Raw genomic sequence first — 21,039 nt, forward strand, 5'->3', positions numbered from 1 at the left:
GAGTTTTCAAATTAATGGTTCTTTCTATTAATGTAAGTTACTATATTTAGATGCATACATTTTAGGGAAAAATTCTCATATGGTACATTTTTTTTTTTTTTTTGAGAATAAAGCGAAACTATATTCACATGAGATACGATTACAAGATATAAGTACGGGAGAGTCAAAATGACAATCCACATCTTAATATGAAGTCAGGAAACAAAAGTGCGTTCACTACTAATTAGCTGCGCTGCCTATAACTTTCACGAAAGTACATATTTATAACCAGAAAATGGAAGAAGTGGAAAAAGGTCTTCACTTCTCCTCAACCTAAACTAAAGGTGGCGTCATTAAAACCTTGTTCGTATAAAACCCAATGGGAAAAATTCCGAACTGAGGAAAGAGTACCACCTATTATAACAATTGGTCCCTAAACCAACTCAGCAACAAGCCAACAATCATGAATAAAGGCCGAGGTGAACTACGATCGACCCATTTCTTCTGTCAAACCCAAATTGAAAGTTTTGGACAGCTGTCTTGTGCCAATTGATTGTAGCCAATAGCAGCTCCTATTCCAGCAAAACAGGGAGGTTTCTTCTTGTGAGTAACAGCCTCAAAACTTCCTGCAACCGTTCGCACCTCCCGCGGGCAAAACTGGACAGCCACCAGTAGCGAAACACGAAGTTGATAGACAGCTGGTTGTCTTGGATTGTGAAATTCTTCTATGTTTATTTGTTCATCTCTGTCAACCATGATGAATAGAATAGAGCAAGATGGAACTCAATCGAGTAACTGGACAATTTGGAACAACACACTGTTCAGAAACTGAACACTATCTCCCAGTGGGAGAGAACAATAACCATTTAAACGGGGTTGAACCCCATCCAAACAAAAATCACCTGCAAAAATCCGTCATCAGAGATCACAACTAATCAAAACGCAATGATATTTGAATGTAAGAGAGGAAAATATCAAAGTTGTGAAGTAGTAAATCACATTCAAAGACGTCGTCGTAGATAGTCATGATACTCCTCAGAGGTTGGTTTTTGGATTACAGATCTACAATAGTGTAGATTTTGAAGTGATTCGTCCGAGAAGCCACTTGGTCGATTTGAGTACGACGGTTAATGGTGTGCAGATATTGGATCAATGTCCAAAGGGTACAGGGCCAAAGAATAGAGTTCTTCTGTTTAAGATCACTGCGGAGGATCAAGGTAGACTGGCAGGGTATGACGAAACAAGAAGGACTCGATGGCGATCTCATAATCAATGGTGCAATGACGGAACTCGAACATGAACAAATTAGTGAGGATCTGAACTTTGAAAAAAGTGAGATATCGGAAATGTCGGGGATATATTAGGGATATAGGAGAAAATATATCGTTTTTGAAAAATAGAGAAACTGTGCTTTAGTTCAGGTACCATTATGGTAGTTTTAAAAGTTAAGGTACCAAAAAATGCAATAGACGATAGTCCAAGTACCATATGAGGATTTTTCCCTAACGGCAATATGGACACGTTGGCACCACGTAAGAAAACTTAATGGCAGAATAGATGGAAGTACCATATGGGGAAATGGTGCTTTAGTTCAGGTACCATCAGAGTAGTTTTAAAAGTTAAGGTATCAAAAAAATGCACTAGACGGTAGTTCAGGTACCATATGAAGTTTAGAAGTTCAAATAAAGTTAAAGAAGTTCAAATCTCCACCTCCTCAAATGATTGAAGTTATGATAGATTTCAATTTTCTATTTAGGCGCTTGTAATTTATACTATATTTAAGTTAAGGGTCGGGCTCTAATGATGACCATTAAAATGACAACTTCATGAAGACTTTCTAATTAATGGTTGTGAGACTCACTTTTTGATCACACTTGGACAAATAAACCGTTAGATGTTTAAAATTCAAGAGTAGATCATTTCTGTAAATTTTTAACCAATTTGAAAAATCATTAAGGCATGCATAATCGTAATTTATGTCATTTATGAACATGAAAGGTCCAGGTTTGATAGATTTGATTCGTCTATTGATTCGATCTAGTTTTGTATCTTAACAATTAGCAATTTTGTTGAAAATTTTTAGAAGTGGGTCTACTTATGTCATGCCCCTGATTTTACACACATGAAAATCGATATATATAATCCCATAATTATACATGCGTGAATGTTCAATCATCAATACAAATACCTGGAACATCTTTCCTTATAACGAGTACATACTGATGCCCTGAAACCATCCGAGTTAATATACACTCGCTCCATAGAGTTATATATTACACAAATTTATGAATTAAATTTTCATCACAAAATAAAGCGTAAATGCTCCTCAGAGCTTACTACATAGCGGAAGTCATAACAATGGAAAAGCCAACAAAATTTGCTTCCTACCCGTTTAACTGCCTGTAGCTACCTCAGCTTCAGCCACGATTTTCCTGACCTGCAGGATTAACCCCTATACCAAAAGAATGGTGCACCGGGTTTCCACACAACAAAACCCGGTAAGCTTATGAAAGCTCGTATGAGTAACTCATGAACATCAATCAACAACTCACACACATCAGCTAAAGGAAACCATGCAGCCATGTTTCCTTCTAACACTCCAAAACCTTTCCATCTAAAGGAAAACATAAATCACTGCTGTGACAATGTTCTATTTGCTAACTTAACCCTCAAGAAGCAAATCAAGTCTCATCTAGACAATAAAAGAAGAATACTCAAGGAATTCTCCTTTAACTACATACTTATGAGTCTCCAGCAACCTCGACCGTTACTCCCATAATCTATAATGGCAGACAGACTATCGCCCTATTGAAATCATAACCACTCGTCCGACTACGGACATGATTACCTATTTCCTGTCTTGGTCACCATCTGTGACATGTGGTTTCAGACCCCATCTAGTCTCAAAATCAACATTTAGGTCACCATCTGTGCTCTATCACCATCTGTGCTCTGTCACCATCTGTGACACATGATCTTCAGACCCCGTCTGGTCATGAAATCAAACGTCAAGGTCACCATCTGCAACCTGTCACCATCTGTGATATGTGATCTTCTTAGACCATGTCTGGTCTTAAAGCTAAACGTTAAGTAAGTCGCAATCGACCTAAAAACGTTACAACATCTAGCTTCGGCTTTCCTAACCCTTGCTCACCATCTGTGACTCTTGGTACAAGGACCAATACATTTAAAATGAGTCACGCTTGACTCAAAAATGTAACATCAAGCTCAATACTTTTCAAACAATAGAAAACATCTTTTTCCACAATATTATTCCTGAAAAGTCACATTCAACAATAATATGAACACCATCATGCATATTATTATTCATCACAATCATCCATAAGGATATATATATTTCACGTAAATATATATATACGTAGACATTCGCTCAGGAATGCCTATTAATACCAACTATAGTTTGCAGTTAAATAATTAATGCCAAAACGATAATGGTAATTCTGTTCATAAAGAATCTTGTGAGATTACTCACCTCGAACTCCTGCTGCATCTTCAACAAAACACAAACCGCCAATTCACAAATAATCGTCCACTGTACTTCGTCAAGTACCTATTCACATACGTTTCCAATTTAGTGACGATTCACATTTGATTTAAGTTCGAAACCCTCTGTTTTGAACTAAAACCCCCCAAGTGGCGCCAATCGAGGCAAAACCACATCTGAGACCTCCCAAAGTCTCCGGAATACGTCCACGACCGATGTGACCAAACCACAAGTCGATCAGACGCTCGAATCCACATAGATCGAATAAATCGATAGGTATGAAACTGTAAAAATCATAACAATTTCATACGAACTCCAAAATTTGCATATTATATATTGAAACGCTCGTATCAACGACCAGAACATATATAATACCACAAACAGTCCCTTACATGGCCGGAACACTGCCGGAACGCCGCCACAGGCGGTGGCGCACCGCCGCCGGCCAAAACTCAATATTTCACAAAACTCTCAACATCAAAAAGCTTCATCTAAGCATGCTTGTGAACTTTCATAACTGGATCGAAGTCAGAAAACAAGCTTAAGGGATCGAAAACTACCTCACAAGCTTTGGATTATTGCTCAAACTGAGTTGAACCGATTTCCACGTAAATCGATCAAAACAAACACCATAGATCGATCAGGAAGCCTATTCTGAACTCAACCAAGGAAGCATGAAGCCATGAAGTCGCCGGAGTTGTGTTTTCCGGCCTGGTCCGAAAACTCTAATTGTACAGCCTTGCAGCGCCGCACACGGTGGATCTCGTCGCTAGAGAACACCACAGGGATGACCGGACGGAGGAGGCGAACCAGCTGACCAAGTTTCAAGGCCGGAGACAGCCGCAGTTCGCCGGAAAAGCCGGGTCGGGTCAGTCAAAAATCTTTGATACTGAAGGTATCGACCGAGAGAGAAAAGGGAGAGAAAAAAAACTTCCGGAAAAGGAAAGTGGGAATTATGAAAATAATTTCTGATTTTCCATATTTATACTAAAACGGAAACTTCTTCCGCTAGCCATAACTTTCTCATACGAACTCTGATTGACGCGTTTCACATGTCCACGAACTCGTATCGACGCTCTCTACAATATTTGTGAAGGAAGTTTTCCAAGAATCTCAACATATAAAAAGTCAAACTTCACACGACCCCCTAAACTGTGAAATTCGAATAATTATACGTACAAAAACTATTCCACTTCACATACAACCTACGAATAAAGCACAATACCAAATATTCGTACAATTGGTCCATTATTAATTACTAAAATTAAATAACAGAAAACCAGGTCATCACAACTTATGTATATCTGAACATCTAACGGTTAATTTGTCGAAATATAATCGAAAAGTGGGTCTCACAATCATTTATTAGAAAGTTTTCATGAAACCCTCATTTTAAAGATCCTCATTAGCGTCTCTCTCGTTAAGTGAAGTGAATAATGTTTGTCAACCATAACAATATTTTTTATCAAAATGCCTTATATATATATATATTAAATACTTTGAAAATCAAATTAATTACAAAGGATTAAAAAAAGTCAAATCACACTAACAAATTTTGCTATTTTCACCCCTACCTAACTCCCACTCCACCCATAGCATGAACAATTTTTTTTTTTTTTTGGAGTGGAAGACGTCAATAGAACCAACACATACACCCATGCAGTGTATCCCAGTATAGCCAAACTAATCACTGCACTGCAGACGCATGAACCATTGGGTGTTTTAACTAACCCAGGTCCCTCAAATCTGCTGGCCACGGATGGAGCTGGGATTCGAACTCTAGACCTGGGGGTTCCAGACTAGGCAGCTCGACCGACACACCACACCACGTGGTTAGCATGGACAATTCTTAGGTTCACCCCTTCGGTAAATGAGCATTTTCACTCTGTCTTGCGATTAACGCATAATAACTTTATAATTTTCTAATCCAACCATTCATATTGTATAATGTAATACAAATATTAGCTTTGTAAAAAATAAATCAAATTGAAGACCTTTAAGTTATTCATTTCTATGAAATACATAGACGGTTCATCATAATAGTAGTAAGTATTGTAGGAACCATCCATTTGTTTGATTCAATTAGATAATTAAACGATCTCCAATTCGATTGATTTTTTACAGAGATGATATTTAAATGTTAATTTAAGATATGGACTGTTTGATTATAAATTTATTAAGTAAATGTATGTTAATCAATAATGGAGGAGTGAATACGCTCTTTCACCCTAAGGGTGAACCTAAAAATTATCCCCATAGCATGATGTTAGTGAGATTTGAACTCAGGCATCCACAGTGTTGATAAAGAAGAAAAATGCATTAAAACCACTTAATTTAAAGTCTATTAATCCTTTAAGCTCTTTTTTTCTTTCTCTAATTTATTTTTAGGCCCCTTTTTAAGTTATTTTATTGCAGTTTTGCTATTTTTACCTTTGGTTGCGAATGTAGGCCAATTACGTCTGAAACCTAAACTTCTCAACCTAGCTAAGCTCGGCGTTGTCAAATCTGCAACTCATAGCTCGCAAATCAACGAATGGATTTAACTAAGAGAAGCTTCCTGTAGATCGGCCGGTGGTGGAGTTGAGATTCGTCACGAAGATGATGATGCCAAAGATAACCAAAGTGAGCAGGTGGAGATGGTGCTACTGCATCTCCAATAGACCTTTGATAGTAGTGGCTATAATGGTACAAAATTAGAAGGATTCAAAACAAGATGAAGCCTCGTACTATTGTGAGTTACCAGTTTCGATAACAAAGAATGGGTCTTTGGATTGACAGGGATGGTAGTTTTTTTTTTTTTTTTTAATCGAAGAAGGTCAGCCATTTATTGAAATTGCAAGATTACAATGATACGATGCCAAAGACATCAACAAGAGAAGCAAAACAGTACAAAAAGAAAAATACATATGAAATATAAAAACTTAATAACGCAAGAGCAGCAACGTCAAGACGCTACTCTGAGTTTACACTACAGATTGCAGCCGTGTAGTAAATTGAGTAGTCGGTCGTTTGACTACCCATCGAACTCCAACGCACAAATTGACAAAAGTCAACTTGGCGCCGGAATGAAGGTACTCTCCCACCTAAAGATCGAAGCCGGCCAAGGTTGTCAGAACATGGCCATGTTGGCAGACGATCTTTCACGAACAAATACCATAGAATAGGGTCCTGGAGCCAATACCAGTAAAGCACAAGAGCCCCATTCCAATGTAAAAAACAAACAGCCCAAAAATAATGGGTTGCAGTCCAAGTCGTAATGTCCACCTGGATCCCAGATCCGAAACCATTTGCAGACACCACCCGGATCCCAAATTCGGATCTTTAGTCGACCCCGATCAAGGAATGGGAAACAAAGATCTCCACCACTAGGACTACTCAGCAACGCCGCTACATTTTGACTCCATAATAGCCACCCAAGGAAGCTAGCGATCAAAACCAGACGAGGCCCAAGCCACCATAAAGCCCGAACAAGAAACCAAAAGTCACGCTGACCCGGATCCCAAATCCAACCCCAGAACCATATTCAATCTCTTGTAGCCCTTCATACACCCAATCGCAACCTCTTGCCTTTTGCTACATCCCTCCATGTCGTTGTCCACTGGATCTTTGGCCTAGACAGACCAGGTTGAAGAACGGAACGCGCACAACCACCCGTGAGATGTGCTTGCCATGGCCGCTGGACTGAATCACATAAAAATCGTAAAAGCGTTGGGCGATCTGAGATTGAGAAACAAGGCCACAAGCCTTGTGCAGTATTCACAACACCGAGAACGGGGTCGCCGTACTCCTCCGCTATCATGGAGGAAGGTGCTAGAGATGGACAACCAAGGAGGCGGTCGCTCTCACCTTAGCAGAGCGCTAGGTCTTAATGTATCTCTAAAAGCTCTATAATAATTATTCTTTTTGTCTAGGGATGGTAGTTAATGATAGCTTAAAGTGATATTTTTTAAAAATGATCGACCAAAGCTTAACATATTTACTATATAATAAAGCTCCTGCACTATTCATTTTACTGTTCATCTTGGGTGTATGAAATGACTCTTTTGCCCTCTATTTTTTGTTAACTACGGCTTTGCCATTCAGTCGTTCTAGAATCCTCTATCTTTTTGGATTTTTTGCGCGAATCGCGCGGAGAGAGGAGAGTGCAGCGGAGGAGGGAGAGAAAAGGAGAGTCCGTTTCCGCCGTGCCTAGAATAGCCCAATAGAAATCGGAGAAGCTGATCCAGGAATTGTATTTGCCTAATCTACATCAATGTAACTTTGGGTTAGGGTAACAGAGCGAAGAGGAATACCAGGAGAGCTTAGTTCGTAGAAGATGTGCATCCTTATCTCACCTAGCTGGCTCCGACTGTAAGTAAATTTGTCTTCGCTTTTCTCCAAGAAAGGTCTGCCCATTAAGATTTACTTCCTTCTTTCTCAAACCCCAAGTCTTTTTCATCTTGATGATCCGGGTTTTGACTCCTGTAGTTCTAATCTATTTCCCAAGTTTGAAGCTTTACCCAACTGACTTGCTAAAACTTAATTGGGATTGAAATAAATGGATATATGCAGTAGTGAATCTATTGAGAAGTATATCTATTAGTGACACTGAAAATACAAAGAAGTATATTTATTAGTGAGTTTGTTGTTTCATTTTCTAGTACTTTGTATTGTAGCTGTTATCTGATTCCAATTTGTCTGTTTGACCTTTGATCATCCTGGCCATTAGTTGTTTGTTGCACTTAGTTTCTATTGTTTGGTTTGAGATTTTGGATAACACCCATTATTGAGTAGTTTGTGGTGATTTTATAGGGGCTAGATTGGCAGAAGCTGTACAGAAGTTGGGAAGATAATCCGGATGTCGGTTTTATTGCATTGAAGGTAATTGTGTTTCTTTTTCTCCCCATTGCCACTAATTTGGTTCTTTAACATGGGCTACCATTCTTTTGTCCCATACTATAGGTGATATTGCTTGGTTTTGATTACACAAGTGGTGACTTATAAAAAGTGGTTTTAAACTTTGAAGGGTAGTGGCAAGGCATTTTGTGCGGGTGGGGATATGGTGTCTCTCTATCATTTCAGCAAGAAAAACTAAAAGAAGGAAATAAATTCATACAGTATGTTTTTTTTTTCTCTCTCTCTCTCTCTTAATTTTGCTGTTATCACGTATTAGTTTGTGCCTCTAGCTAGATGTGTTTTGCTAATGTGGTTGTTATTAAGATAGGAAAAGTAAGATACATGTTCTATTCACTATTTATTAAGTGAGGTTTTGGCTCTTGGTTCTTGACCTTTAAAGAGCTTTTGATTATTCCTATGCAGATTATGAGGGAATGGAGGAAATGAGGACCAAAAATTAAGGAGCCCAAACCGATAGGGTGACAAAACTTGCACTCCCTTCTTTCTTTCTTTGTTAATTTTTTCCCCTGTTTCTGCCTTCTTTGGCTTATTTTGTTTCTGTTCCATATCTAGATAAGTGATACAAAAAGAATGGGTTTGTATGAGCAATTAGGAGTGGCTAAGTGACAGATTTTGTTTAAGCAAAGTACGCATGACTTCTTTCTCTTTTGTTTTTTTGTTGTTCTTAATTAATGCTGCTCATGTCTAAGTTGCTATTGAGATTGGTGTGTAATTTCTGTTGTGATCCAATAACATCGTTCTGAAATGTAAGAAAACTGATCAGTTAATGTGCTGTGTATCTTGAATTGAAACTGATCAGTGTTGTTGTGCATATATTCATATATATATCAGAGCAAATACTAATAACTCCTAAATTCATCCCTTGAAAACTGATCAGTATCTGCTGTGCATCTTCGTAATTTATATCGGATGGTAAAGGGTGAGAAGCAGATTCGTATTGAAAGACGTTATTAGACAATCAATATTAGTCAGTGTATACACACACAAATAGGACTTATATCATGCTCATTAGTGAGAGCTCAGTCAATATATACCAACTTTGACATCAAAATCAGATAGTTCATGATCAAAAGTAACTTGAAAATGACCATTTTTTTTCCATACTGCCTAATAAGAAGGGTTTGGTTGAGTTTTTATTTTCTATTATCTGTATCTCTGAGGTGACCTTAATTATCTTTGCCCTTTTTCATCGTCCTTTTTTGTTTGTATTTGAATGTGGTATGGTTATGTTGACAACTGTTTAAATCTAAAAATGCAGGAAAGAAGATATACTGGTGACATTGTGGGGGATATTTCATGCAGTCTTGATATTGAGGCTATCAGGACAACACGGCAACCTGCACTTGCAATTTTCACAAGCCTCAAATTGAAACAATATCAAAGTAAGCCATACTAACTTCCATTATGTCATTTAGATATAGTATCACAGAAAAATCATACTTTTAGTTGATCTCTTTTATATTAACTTTCATATATTCGGTATTCTAGACTAAGTTTCACTATCAAGCACATGAAGCACTTTCTATATCCTCAATCCTGACAAAGTTTCACTATAAGAAAGATTTATGCTCGGATAGGTGAATATGTAAAATAATTATGAAACTTAGGACTTCATTATATTTCTGTCAGTTGTTAATTCGGTTAGAAAGAAAGCCATGGATAATTGAAAATAAGCTGTTTTGTCACAAAAAGAATTCCTTTTTCTTTTTCTTTTTCTTTCTTCAGCACCGGCCTCTATGCACAGCTATATATTGAAGGCTTCTGTCATGGAAAGATGTCAAAAAAGGAAGCAATTAGGCTTTCAAATATATTTCTGCTAACCTCATTAGTCATTAGAGATGCCAGTTTCAAGAATAAGTCTGAAACAAATTCGGTGATTGAAATTAATCAATAGTAGTAATTATTTACTTTTTAGTTTTCCATTCAAACGTAAGATCTTTCTCTTATGTTAGTTATGTGTGGATCTCCCTTGCAGCTCTATTTTCAAGTTTAGTGGGAATTGGTGATTGAGTCCACCAGATTCATTGATAAGAGATTTTAGATGAAATTGTAGAGGAACCACTTCAATTAGCAAAGATGATTTATTGAGGCTGAAAGTATTACTTATATTTATTGACTAGCTAAAAACTTTGGATTTGCTAATATATATTCTGATGTATATGTCTTACCATTTTGTAAATATTCTTCCTTCAAAAAAGAATAATTATATGCATATACCCTTAGCTTTGTGCCATACATTAGCTTTCTACATGCATTTTGTTATCATTATTACCAGTCTCTTGATCTTGACAAATGAATGCATTCAGTTTATTGCAAATGCTTCAACTGGATGAATGAACTCATCAACAAGCCTTAAATACAAAATTGTTAACAAAAATCCCGCAGCAATGTGCGGGTATCATTTCTAGTGTATATCTATACGCATATCTATGCATGATTATAACATTTGCAATTTATACATGCTCATTAAATCACATATTTGTATGGTGTAGTCACAAGTTAGCAACCTCACTTCAATCTATGTCTTTAAATCCTGAAAATGGATTTGGACGCTCATTTATTCTGATATCGCTCATCTGTTACTTTTGTCCAAGGCTTTTTGAGATTCCAATGGTCTTGTTAGATTGTGACAATCTAACGGCACGACAAAGTGAGAGGTTACTGTTGTTTATTATTATTATTTTTTCCTCTTTCTTGGTGCTGCGTTATTAATGAAAGCTTGAGAAAGTGTAATATCGCTGGTTTCACATATTGGTGTCTTTAGCATTTTTTAGACTAGCAACTCTTCACTTTGTATCAATTTCAAGGTCTTTTAAAGCTATGTATTTCACAGTGGTGTTCACCTGCCTAGTAATTGACCAAAGAAAATATGATCAATCACCTTTAAATGTAAATGGATCAACGGTAGAAACAAAATAACTCTTTTTTTTTTTTTAACAATTAGATTTACATCCAAGAGTGGTTAAATATGATTTTCTTAGTCAGTTACTGACTTGGTGAACATGCTCGATGTATGTCATTATGCTCTTTTGATTTTCAGTGTCCATTTTTATTTGTTTTTCTCGTTGAGAAAAGTTTTGGTTTAGTCCCTCTTTTTCCTTTGTAATATAGTGGTCCGCTTTTTGAGAAACTGAATATATACATGATGCTTGTCACAAATGATAATACAATTGTAACGCAATTGTAATAGAACGGTAATAAATAATAAATATATTCCTGATACAATTTTCATACAGTGATGATACACAATTGGGAATTCTACTGTACCACAGGACATAAGGTCTTTTACAGAGTGCAAAGTGCGCCGTAAATATATAGAATTTTTACGGCGTACAAAAGTACGTCTTTATAGACCGCTCCGTAAATGACATCTCCCATTTACATCATATTTTGCCGGCACGTGTTGCATGCCGTAAATGATTATTTAGGGCATGTGTTGCACGATGTAAATGATAAATTTATGGCAAGCCTTGCACATCATAAATATCATTCTAAAAGAAAATATCAATTAATCTCTACCAGGAAAGCATGGATAACAAAACTAAGAGTAGAACAAAGAAAAGAACACTTTATTAAAAGTTAATTAATCAACTTCAAAAAAAAAAATCAACTTCAATGACAAAATCATTTATATAATAACAATACTCATTTATCCTAATCTACAAGAATGTGCATTCTAGGTTTTAACCTATTCACTAAAATAAACACATGAACTCAATCTATTTTCAGAAACAGTTATTTCCACCATAGGGGCCAAAACTCTTGTGAACCGGACAAAATGATACCTGAGTTTTCAATGTAGTCAAAATAATTCCTGAAGTTTTCAAATGCGATCAGCTAGATACCTCGGTCTTCTTTCCATTACTTGATCGTCAATTTCACCCATTTGAGATGCACATGACTCATAATTTAGGTGACAAAGACTCTGAAGCCCCCTTAATCATTGGTGTGAAGCATTTCCCCACTTTTTCTTCTTTGTTCCCTCCAAAAGCAGCAAGTATGCAGTTTTCCCTCCACACTTTCCCACAAAATATCATTTTCCCTTAAAATTGAACTGTTTTTTGTGCAAAGAAAAAAAACACTCGTATCTTCTTAACCTAGAATATACAAAGAAATATAGATAGAAAAAGGATTCGGCTCCTCTAAATTTACACTGTCTAAAGTTACGTAAATTTCATAAAATCACAATCTTTCATCTAATCTAACGGACAAAAATGTGGCCATGTCAACTAATATAGATCCCTAAGGATTTTTATTATCTTTTCTAGCTACTAACTGATGTTAACTTAAGCTGTTTATCTCGACTCTTAGCCTCTTAGTTCTGTTCTTCAATGGAGATCTTCCATTGATACGAGAATGAAATTATTCAAAATGTTACAATTGCCTTTTTAATAAGTTTACACTCTGTTACTTGAAGATGAATCTGAGACTCCTTCAATTTTATGGGCTCTGGGTACTAATTTCCACTATAAATGAATTCTCATCTTTCATTCGAAGTTTGGCATATATCAGTATAGAATGATCAAAGCAAAAGATGATTGAACATTCATAAATAGGCTGCATAAAAGCAAATCGATGTCTAATAATTAATGATCACAAGCCCAATTAGAAACCCTCATCTCTTATATATGAAAACGGATAAACATTAAGAGTAGTGGAATGGGTCCAAAGTCAAAATCCCTTTGTGATTGAATGGATATATGATTGCCAAATCAAATTCTTTCTTCGAGTAGAAACAAAACTAAATAAATCTTTCTATAGTATTCAAATCTGAACACCTATTTGATATTGTAGGGGGACTGAAAGAGAGGAAAACTATTTAAAAAATAAGAGATTACAATTCTGTAGAGCAATTGATCCAATTTGTAAAAAAATTCATGAAATCTAGATTTCACATACAGTTCATCCATGTTTGTTAACATTTTTCTGGGGAGATGGAGTTAATGTTGACAGTAGAGTTAAAGATGGTTGGGAGGAAAAAAAACCTAAAAGTTGACATGACCACATTTTTATCCGTTAGATTAGATGAAAGATTGTGATTTATGAAATTTACGTAACTTTAGACAATGTAAATTTAGAGGAGCTGGATCCATAGAAAGGAAAATTGAAAGAGATATGGCCCTTGTCAACCATTGTTTCAACCAAATTGTCAAAATGATTAACATAAACACATTGAACAAAATATATACATAAGAAAATGATAAGGTTAGATGAAAGATCAGTGCTTATCATATGATACTTATTAATGTTTCAAAACCTGTTCAATATGCAAAATCCAAACATTACAAATGCATTCTGCAATAATATTACATCATAATTTCATATGTTTGCCATCAGTCACTACTTCAAAGAGGAATCGATCACCTTTTCAGTGGGCCAAGGACTTTCGACCCGAGAACTGTCGGAACCGCCCTGAACATCACAGAATTTGTTGGTTTGGTCCGATACCAAAAACAAAAGTGCATTTTTAGAGGAATGAAACCATACAAGATTTTTCGGTTTTGTTTCAGTTCCTAGTTTTGCTAACAATTTAGAACTGTTAGAACCAATAGGAATGCAGCTATATAAGCCAAACTCCTAACTCAATTCATTTTTCCTCTTTTAGTCTCGATAAAAAAAAATATAAAAAAAACCTATTCTTATTCAGTTATTCTCTGAAACCCAGTTCATCGTCTGTCATTCCCAAATTAAGGATTCACTCTCGATTCAATTCCTCAATCCAACATCAATTCGATTATCATTCCTCGCTAAAAAAAAAAAATGTATTCTTATTCTCTAAAATCACTAACCTAGCTTATACCTCTTTGAAAATTCAAAATTTCAAATCATGAATTCGGATACAACTCATTCAAGTCCTGCTACCGAAAATGAGACTGTTTAGAGCAGTCCTATTGTTGAAGAAGAACAAGTTGAAACTTCACAATGCCCCAACACCAAGGCTTGGAAGCAAGCTGTTATAAAGAGAAAAGGGCATGAGAAGAGGACCAAGGGTACAATATCTTTAAGGCAACGATCTTGGGTGTAAGAGCATTTCAAGAAGGAAGAGCACCCCATTATTGAGATTGTAGATGGAAAGGAGGAGGTTGTTGGGCACACCACCAAAGCACAATGTATGTATTGTCCTACTCATCTTGTAACTGGTTCAAGTAATAATGGTACTAGCTCATTAATGAAACACATAGAGCAACTATGTAAGGGATATCCGGGGAGAGGTAACTGAGCAAAAGGGCAGATTGTTTTGGCTAGTGATGGGCTGGAGGATCCTAATGTAGTAGTTAGGCATTGGAGTAAGGAATGATGCACTGAAGTTGCTACTGTGATGAGAGTGATCGATGAGCTCCCTTTTAGTGCCATAGAAAGACTAGGTTTCAAATACTTTTGTAGTGTAGTTGTTCTGAAGTGGAAACTTCCATGTAGGAAGATGATAATGAAGAATTTATTGAGAATGTATGCTCCCAAGAAGGAAGAGTTGAAGAGGGAATTAGGAAATCATTTTTTTTGTCTGACCACCAATACATGGACATCAGTGCAAAATATAAATTACATGGTCTTAACTACCCATATCATCGATTATGGGTGGAACATGCATAAGAGGATCCTGAATTTCTGTGTAATTCCAAACCACCAAGGACTTACAGTAGGGAAAATACTTGAGTCTTGTTTGGGAAACTGGAACGTAGAAAGGGTTCTGACTATTTTTGTAATGCCCCGTACCTATTAATTACTTTTTACCGTGGTTGACCGAGGAGTGACTTTTTCTTTAGTCCGGTAAATTAGGAAATTTATTTGAGATTGTCGTAGAATACGCAAAATCGAGTTCGTGGACACGAAGTTTGTTTAAATCGGAGTTTTTACGGAAAAGTTATGATCAAAAATAGAAAGTATTATTCATAGCATGGTTATTTTTTTTTTTTAGATGAGTTATTATTGTGGAAAAGAGGGAATAAAAACAGAAAAGGAAGAGAGAGAAATCGGTTTCCCGATTCCAGCCCCCCCCCCCCCTTCCTTTCTTCCTTCTTTCTTTTCTCTTCTTTCTTTTCTTTCTCTTTCTGCAAACCGGAGCCACTTTTTCCGGTGAAACCACCGCCACCGGCCGCACCACCGGCCATTAGAGGATCTTCTCTTCCTCCTCTTGCATCTAATGTAAGTATTTCACCTTGGGTAGCTTTGGTTTTGGAGATATGAGGAAAATTGCAGAAATGGAAAAAAATGGATTTTGCTTTGATCTCAGTTTTCCGGCGATTTCCGGTCAAATTTCTTTGGGTTTTGGTTGTTGGTGAGTTGCTGAATGAGTTCCTAACCTTGTTGCAGCTTGTTTTGGGCTGTGGAGGAAGATTTGAAGGTGTTTGAGACTGTGAACAGTACCGTGAACAGTAACTCTCGAATTCTTGGGTTCTTGTTTGATTTTTCTGGATATTTTTGCTTGTTTTTGGTGGCTGCTGCAGGTTTAGAGATAGTTGTGTGGGTTATGAAGTTGATTTTGGAATAAATAGGTTGATTGGAATTGAATTTAATCTTTGAGTTTGTGTTAAACTTGAAGTTTGTTTGATATTGAGTTTTCTTTGGTTGTGATGTTGAACATGGTTGATGGATTTGTCATGTTTGTAGTGTTGGGTGAAAACTCTTGGTAAAGGGCTATTATGAATTATTTGTTAGGAAGTAGAGAGAATTTGAGATTGTTAGAGTTGAAATTGTGATTTTGCAAAGGAGAGAAAAATTAAGAAAGAATGTGGAATTGTTCTATTTTGTGGAGGAGTTTGGAGTGGAGATTGTGTTTTGGAAAAGAGAATTTAGAGAGGAGTTGAAATTGAGAGATGGGAATGTGAGTGGAAATAAGGAAGGTTAAGAATGAATTTGGAAATTTTTGGAAAGGATTTATATTATAATTTGGTGGTAATTTTGATGAAGGAAGTGAATTAAAAATTTGTTTAGTTATCGAAAGGTTCTTGTGAAGATTTAAATTAAGTGAAGTCCTTGATCGATTGAGAATCGAATTAAAAATCGGTTGAGTAGTTTGAGTTAGAGGGCATTGAGATTGTAAAGAAATGATAGAATTTAATCTCAAATTAATGGATGGGCGTTTTATAACCATTTGTGAATAACGGATGCTTATTCCGAGGGGAATGAGTTGTTTTTGAGAGTATCTCATTATATGGTTAATTATATCCTATTTTATTGTGACAGGACGTACTGAGCCCTCGAGCGAGGAGGACACAGACAGGCAGCAGGGTTAGCTGCGGGATTCACTTGTGAGTGGACTTTTATTTTGTTAAAATAATGCATGCAGCATGGTATTAAGTTTTGAAATGTGATTTTATGGAAAGAAAAGGATTAAAAAGGAAACAGTTGACAAGGAGGCCAGTTTGGCGCATGCGTATCTTACCTAGTTGGCAGACCCTTCTAGGTAATAGTCTGGTTGGCAGTCCCTTCCAGACTACAGCTCGGGTGGCAGTCCCACCCGATGCGTCATCTGGTCGGCAGTCCCTTCCAGATGACTTGAGGTAGTTAGTCGGCAGTCCCTTCTACTACCTGTGGCTAGTTGGCAGTCCCAACTAATCACCGCCTCCTACTCCGGTTGGCAGTCCCTTCCGATGCGTCATCGGGTGGCAGTCCCTCCCTGATGGCATGAGATGCCTAGGAAGCAGTCCTTCCTAGTAATCAAATGAGTTTCTTGGAAAAAAAAAGACTCGCTGCATGATGGTTTTGTTAAAAAGAGAAATGGGGAAGCATACCATAAATTGTTTTGATTCTAGTTTCGGTTTTGTCCACTCACTCTAATGGATTTTATATGTTTTCCCCTGGGCCCTTCGTTTTCAAATGCCCAGATTTCAGATTAGCCGAGATTGCGTCCAGGCTCAAGGACTTTGGGAATCAGCGCTTCCGTTTTTGCCCGTAGGTTATTACTTAACCTACCTTGTATGATATCGGCTTAGTTTTAGTGTTGCTCTGATAAGCCTTTTCTTTTGATTTTGATGGATGTTGTTGTTCGGATTGTGGTTGCTTACGGAGGTTGTATTGGGCTTTGAACTTTCCGGATGTAATATATGTGCTTGGATTGTAAATATGATATTGTAGGTTGAGTAGAAGTTAATGTTGTAATCATATCCAGGTTTGTGAAATTTTTGGGTAGCCCATATTTAGGGGAGGTTCTGCCGAATTTTCGGTAGGATTTCGCTTAATGTGGGCCCCGCAGGCTCGTATCCAGGTAATTGGGGTGATTCCTGGGTCGGGTCCTGTCAATTTTTGTCAATAATGCTTTGGCAAATAAGGTAGCCATTGACTACATTACGAAAAAGATGAATAATTGGGATAAAGCACAGATTTTTAGAGGAAATTAAGTATTTACATGTCAAGGTGTTTAGCTCACATAGTTAACAGAATTGTGAGGTTTGGAGTTAACTTGATGAATAAGTCGGTGGCTTCCATTAACAATATAGTGAGATATATAAGGAGTTCATTTGCTAGCTAGATTAGATGTATTCAAGGCCTCTGTTGAAAAATAATAGGTTAACTACAAAAGAATATGTGTCTTGGATGTGCCAACAAGGTGGAATTTCACCTATATTATGTTGGACATTGCATTGAAGCTCAAAAAAACATTTTATAGGATGGCTGATGATGAGGATTCCAAGTATTCGACTTATTTTGGTGAAGATGAGGTATCTGAGGATGAACTAGGTTAAGATGGTGATTAAAGGGAGGTGCAAACAAGGTCCAAAGTGCCTAGGAAGAGGGTAAGGCCTCCAATATAATTAGATTGGGAAAAGGCAGGTGTTTTTGGGAAGTTTCTTCGAGTTTTCTATGAAACAAGCTTGAGAGTGAGTGCTACAAACAACTCAACTTCCCCAAAAGCATTCCATGACATAGTTGGCATCCATGTTGAGATTGAAGAACTGTATAACCAGCCATTTAGGTTTGATGGAGGTGAGGCAGAAAAGGGTTTTATTTGCAATGCATAGAAGATGAGGGCCAAGTATAAGAAATACCTTGCATCCATTGATGATATTTACCAACTATTTTTGATTGCATTAGTGCTGGATCCAAGGTATAAACTAAAAAACTTTGAAAGAGATTGCAAAACCATGCTGAATTTTGATGCTAGGGAGGTGAAGAAGAGATCTGATCAAGTTAAGGATCTTGTTGTGGCTCTAACACACTTGTATGCAACTTCCAATGGATGTTCAAGCTCCCATAAAACCAAAAGTTCATCTGAAGTTGGTATTGGTAGAAGTAGCGGTCGTTACAGTTCGAAAAAATTTTATGGAAAAGTGGCAGACATGTTAACAGATTAGGACAAAATCCTTGAAGATGGTGATGCTGTTGTGGTGGGAAATGAGGTCAATAGATGTCTTCTGGATTCCATAGAAAAGCCACCAAACGATTCAAAACAAGAATTGAAGCTTTCACTTGGTGATGATACCCCAGAATTTTGTTTTTGTTTTGTGCTTCGAAGTCCACCTTTCCAAAAGAAAATTACTTAGAACAATGGATGACAACATGTAGAACGCAAAAACTGTCGCAAGCCACAACACAACTACTTATGTGTTCGATAGTAAACCACTCAAAAACCCCAAAACTAAGGAAAGAAACAACACCAAACCTCTCTAAATGCTTCACCTACTTCCAAAAACACCTCCCCAACTGAAACCCAACTCCACACTCTCAAACCTACTAATCACCACAATCCCGAAACTTCCACTTGATAATGTAATCTGGATCTTAAAACCAAAACTAATTGGCAATGGATGAAGTTGACCTTAATTTTCATTTTTATATGATGAATTCTTCATAACAGGCCATGATAGCAGACACCAAATTAGATTTGGACTTTTCCTCATTGTTCGACAACTTATCATTTCTATTCTTCCATATATAGATTCCACAAGATAATCAAGAGTCTATCAAAACAACTAGCAAACATTGATCTAATTTGACCAAGTAGCCATTCCTTGAAAACGAAGGAAGGTGAAGCTGGTACGTACATGGATGAAGAAAGGGAATACAACAAGAATATCTCTAGTAATTGGGCATTCACATAGAACATGACCTAGAGTTTAACAAGGGATGAGAACATAATAAATAGTGTAGTTCACCTGTATAACCTATGGTGGTTAACTTTGATCAAGTTAGGAGAATATCATGACAAGCTCTCTGTGCAAAAATTGAAGCCTTACCTAGAATTTTTGCATTCCATAAGGCTCTCCATAACTCGGCAAAAGGGTCGCCTTGTGAGGATGAAGAAAGAAAATTGCCCATGACCAAGTCTCTAGCAACTATGTACGTACCCACTCTTCACAGTGTAACAACCTTTCTTTTCGAGCTTCCAAATTAGACGATCTTGAGGTCTTCTACCCCTCAATAGGATACAAGCAATTTGTTATGCAACTAAGGGAAGAAAATGTCATATAAAAGCTCCATCTTCCACTTGGAAGTAGTCCCATCAATTGAATCTGAAACAAACTCTAACTGACAAGAACTTCGTTTTTGAAGGGAGTAGTTCACAAATGTGTACTTGTCGGCCTGTACCCGTCTGTCACTAAGTGACCTCTTTACGTTTTCAAAAATTTAACAAAAACCATGTTTTGGTTTTGTATATAGGAAAAATTATTATTTTAGCCATTCAACTATAACTCAATCGACACTATGATCACTCCATTTTTATAAAGGGTTAAATATTGTTTACTCCCTGAACTTTAAGGGAAAAAACAGTTCAGTCCCTCCTTTTTTAATTTCACACGTTTACTCCCTCATCTCTCAATTTTGGACCAATAGGTCCATCCGTTAAGATTTGACGTTAAATCAAGGGTAAAAATGCCTTTTTCCTCTCTTCTCTCTCTCCATAAACAAATTCCTAATTTTTTTTTTGGTATGATCCCACCTCGGTGAGTTCGATATGGTGGCGGAGTTGTGCTCTTCATCGTCTTCCTCAGCTTCTTATGGGACAAAAGACTCTTTATCTGATACAACGAAGAAGCCGCCCTCTACACCCGCTACTCCATATACTCCAACTGCTGTCGCACCATCTACACCATCAACACTGTCCTCGCCGCCCAGCTCCGCCAGTCCAAGTACTCCGACCTCTTCTCCCTCCACTGTTAATCTAGGGTTTCGAAGCTTAAGCATGGTGGGTGAATTATGAAGGCAGTGTTGGTTGTCGTTTTTGAGCTATGAATTGGTCTTGGTGAATTAACTAGTCGGAGAAAAGAGAGAGAGAGGAAGATGAATGTTGCTCTTTATTTTTTTTCTCTCTGTAGAACTTGTTAAGAGCTTGAGGCAGTGAGGCTAATTTTGTTTGAGTGATGATGGGTTGCTTAGTAGTGAATTGCAGAAACAGAGGAGTATAGAATTAGATGGGGAAATGAGTAGAAAGAGAATGAGGGGAGCGATGAAATCGAAATTGAAAATTGGGAGCTCCAGAATCTAAAATTGATGAAATCGATTTAACAGTAGCGGTGTTGGCTGAAATGGAGTCGAGGGGTCGGATCCTGGGCCGAACGAGGGAGGTCAGATATGGAGATTGGAGAAAGCTGTGGGGATGGGTTACTGGAGTTATATATGGGTTTTGGTAGAAAGAGAGAGAGGTAAGAAAGGGGGGTACAGGAAGTGTTGGAGGTAGTGGTGGCGAGGGAAGTGTCAGAGGGGAACAGGCTTCGCCAAAC

General features: G+C 37.3%; 1 long non-coding RNA gene across 1 annotated transcript; it reads left to right on the forward strand.

Annotated features, from left to right (window-relative positions):
- Window positions 1–7,838: 7,838 nt before the first annotated feature.
- LOC112191279 lies at window positions 7,839–9,705 on the forward strand. The gene is made up of 5 exons (XR_002932900.2): window positions 7,839–7,869; window positions 8,276–8,344; window positions 8,495–8,580; window positions 8,783–8,838; window positions 9,639–9,705. It is a non-coding gene; the product is annotated as an uncharacterized LOC112191279 (long non-coding RNA).
- The last annotated feature ends 11,334 nt before the right edge of the window (window positions 9,706–21,039 follow it).

The sequence above is a fragment of the Rosa chinensis genome, chromosome 3 (genome assembly GCF_002994745.2).
Source record: "Rosa chinensis cultivar Old Blush chromosome 3, RchiOBHm-V2, whole genome shotgun sequence".
Lineage (NCBI taxonomy): Eukaryota > Viridiplantae > Streptophyta > Magnoliopsida > Rosales > Rosaceae > Rosa > Rosa chinensis.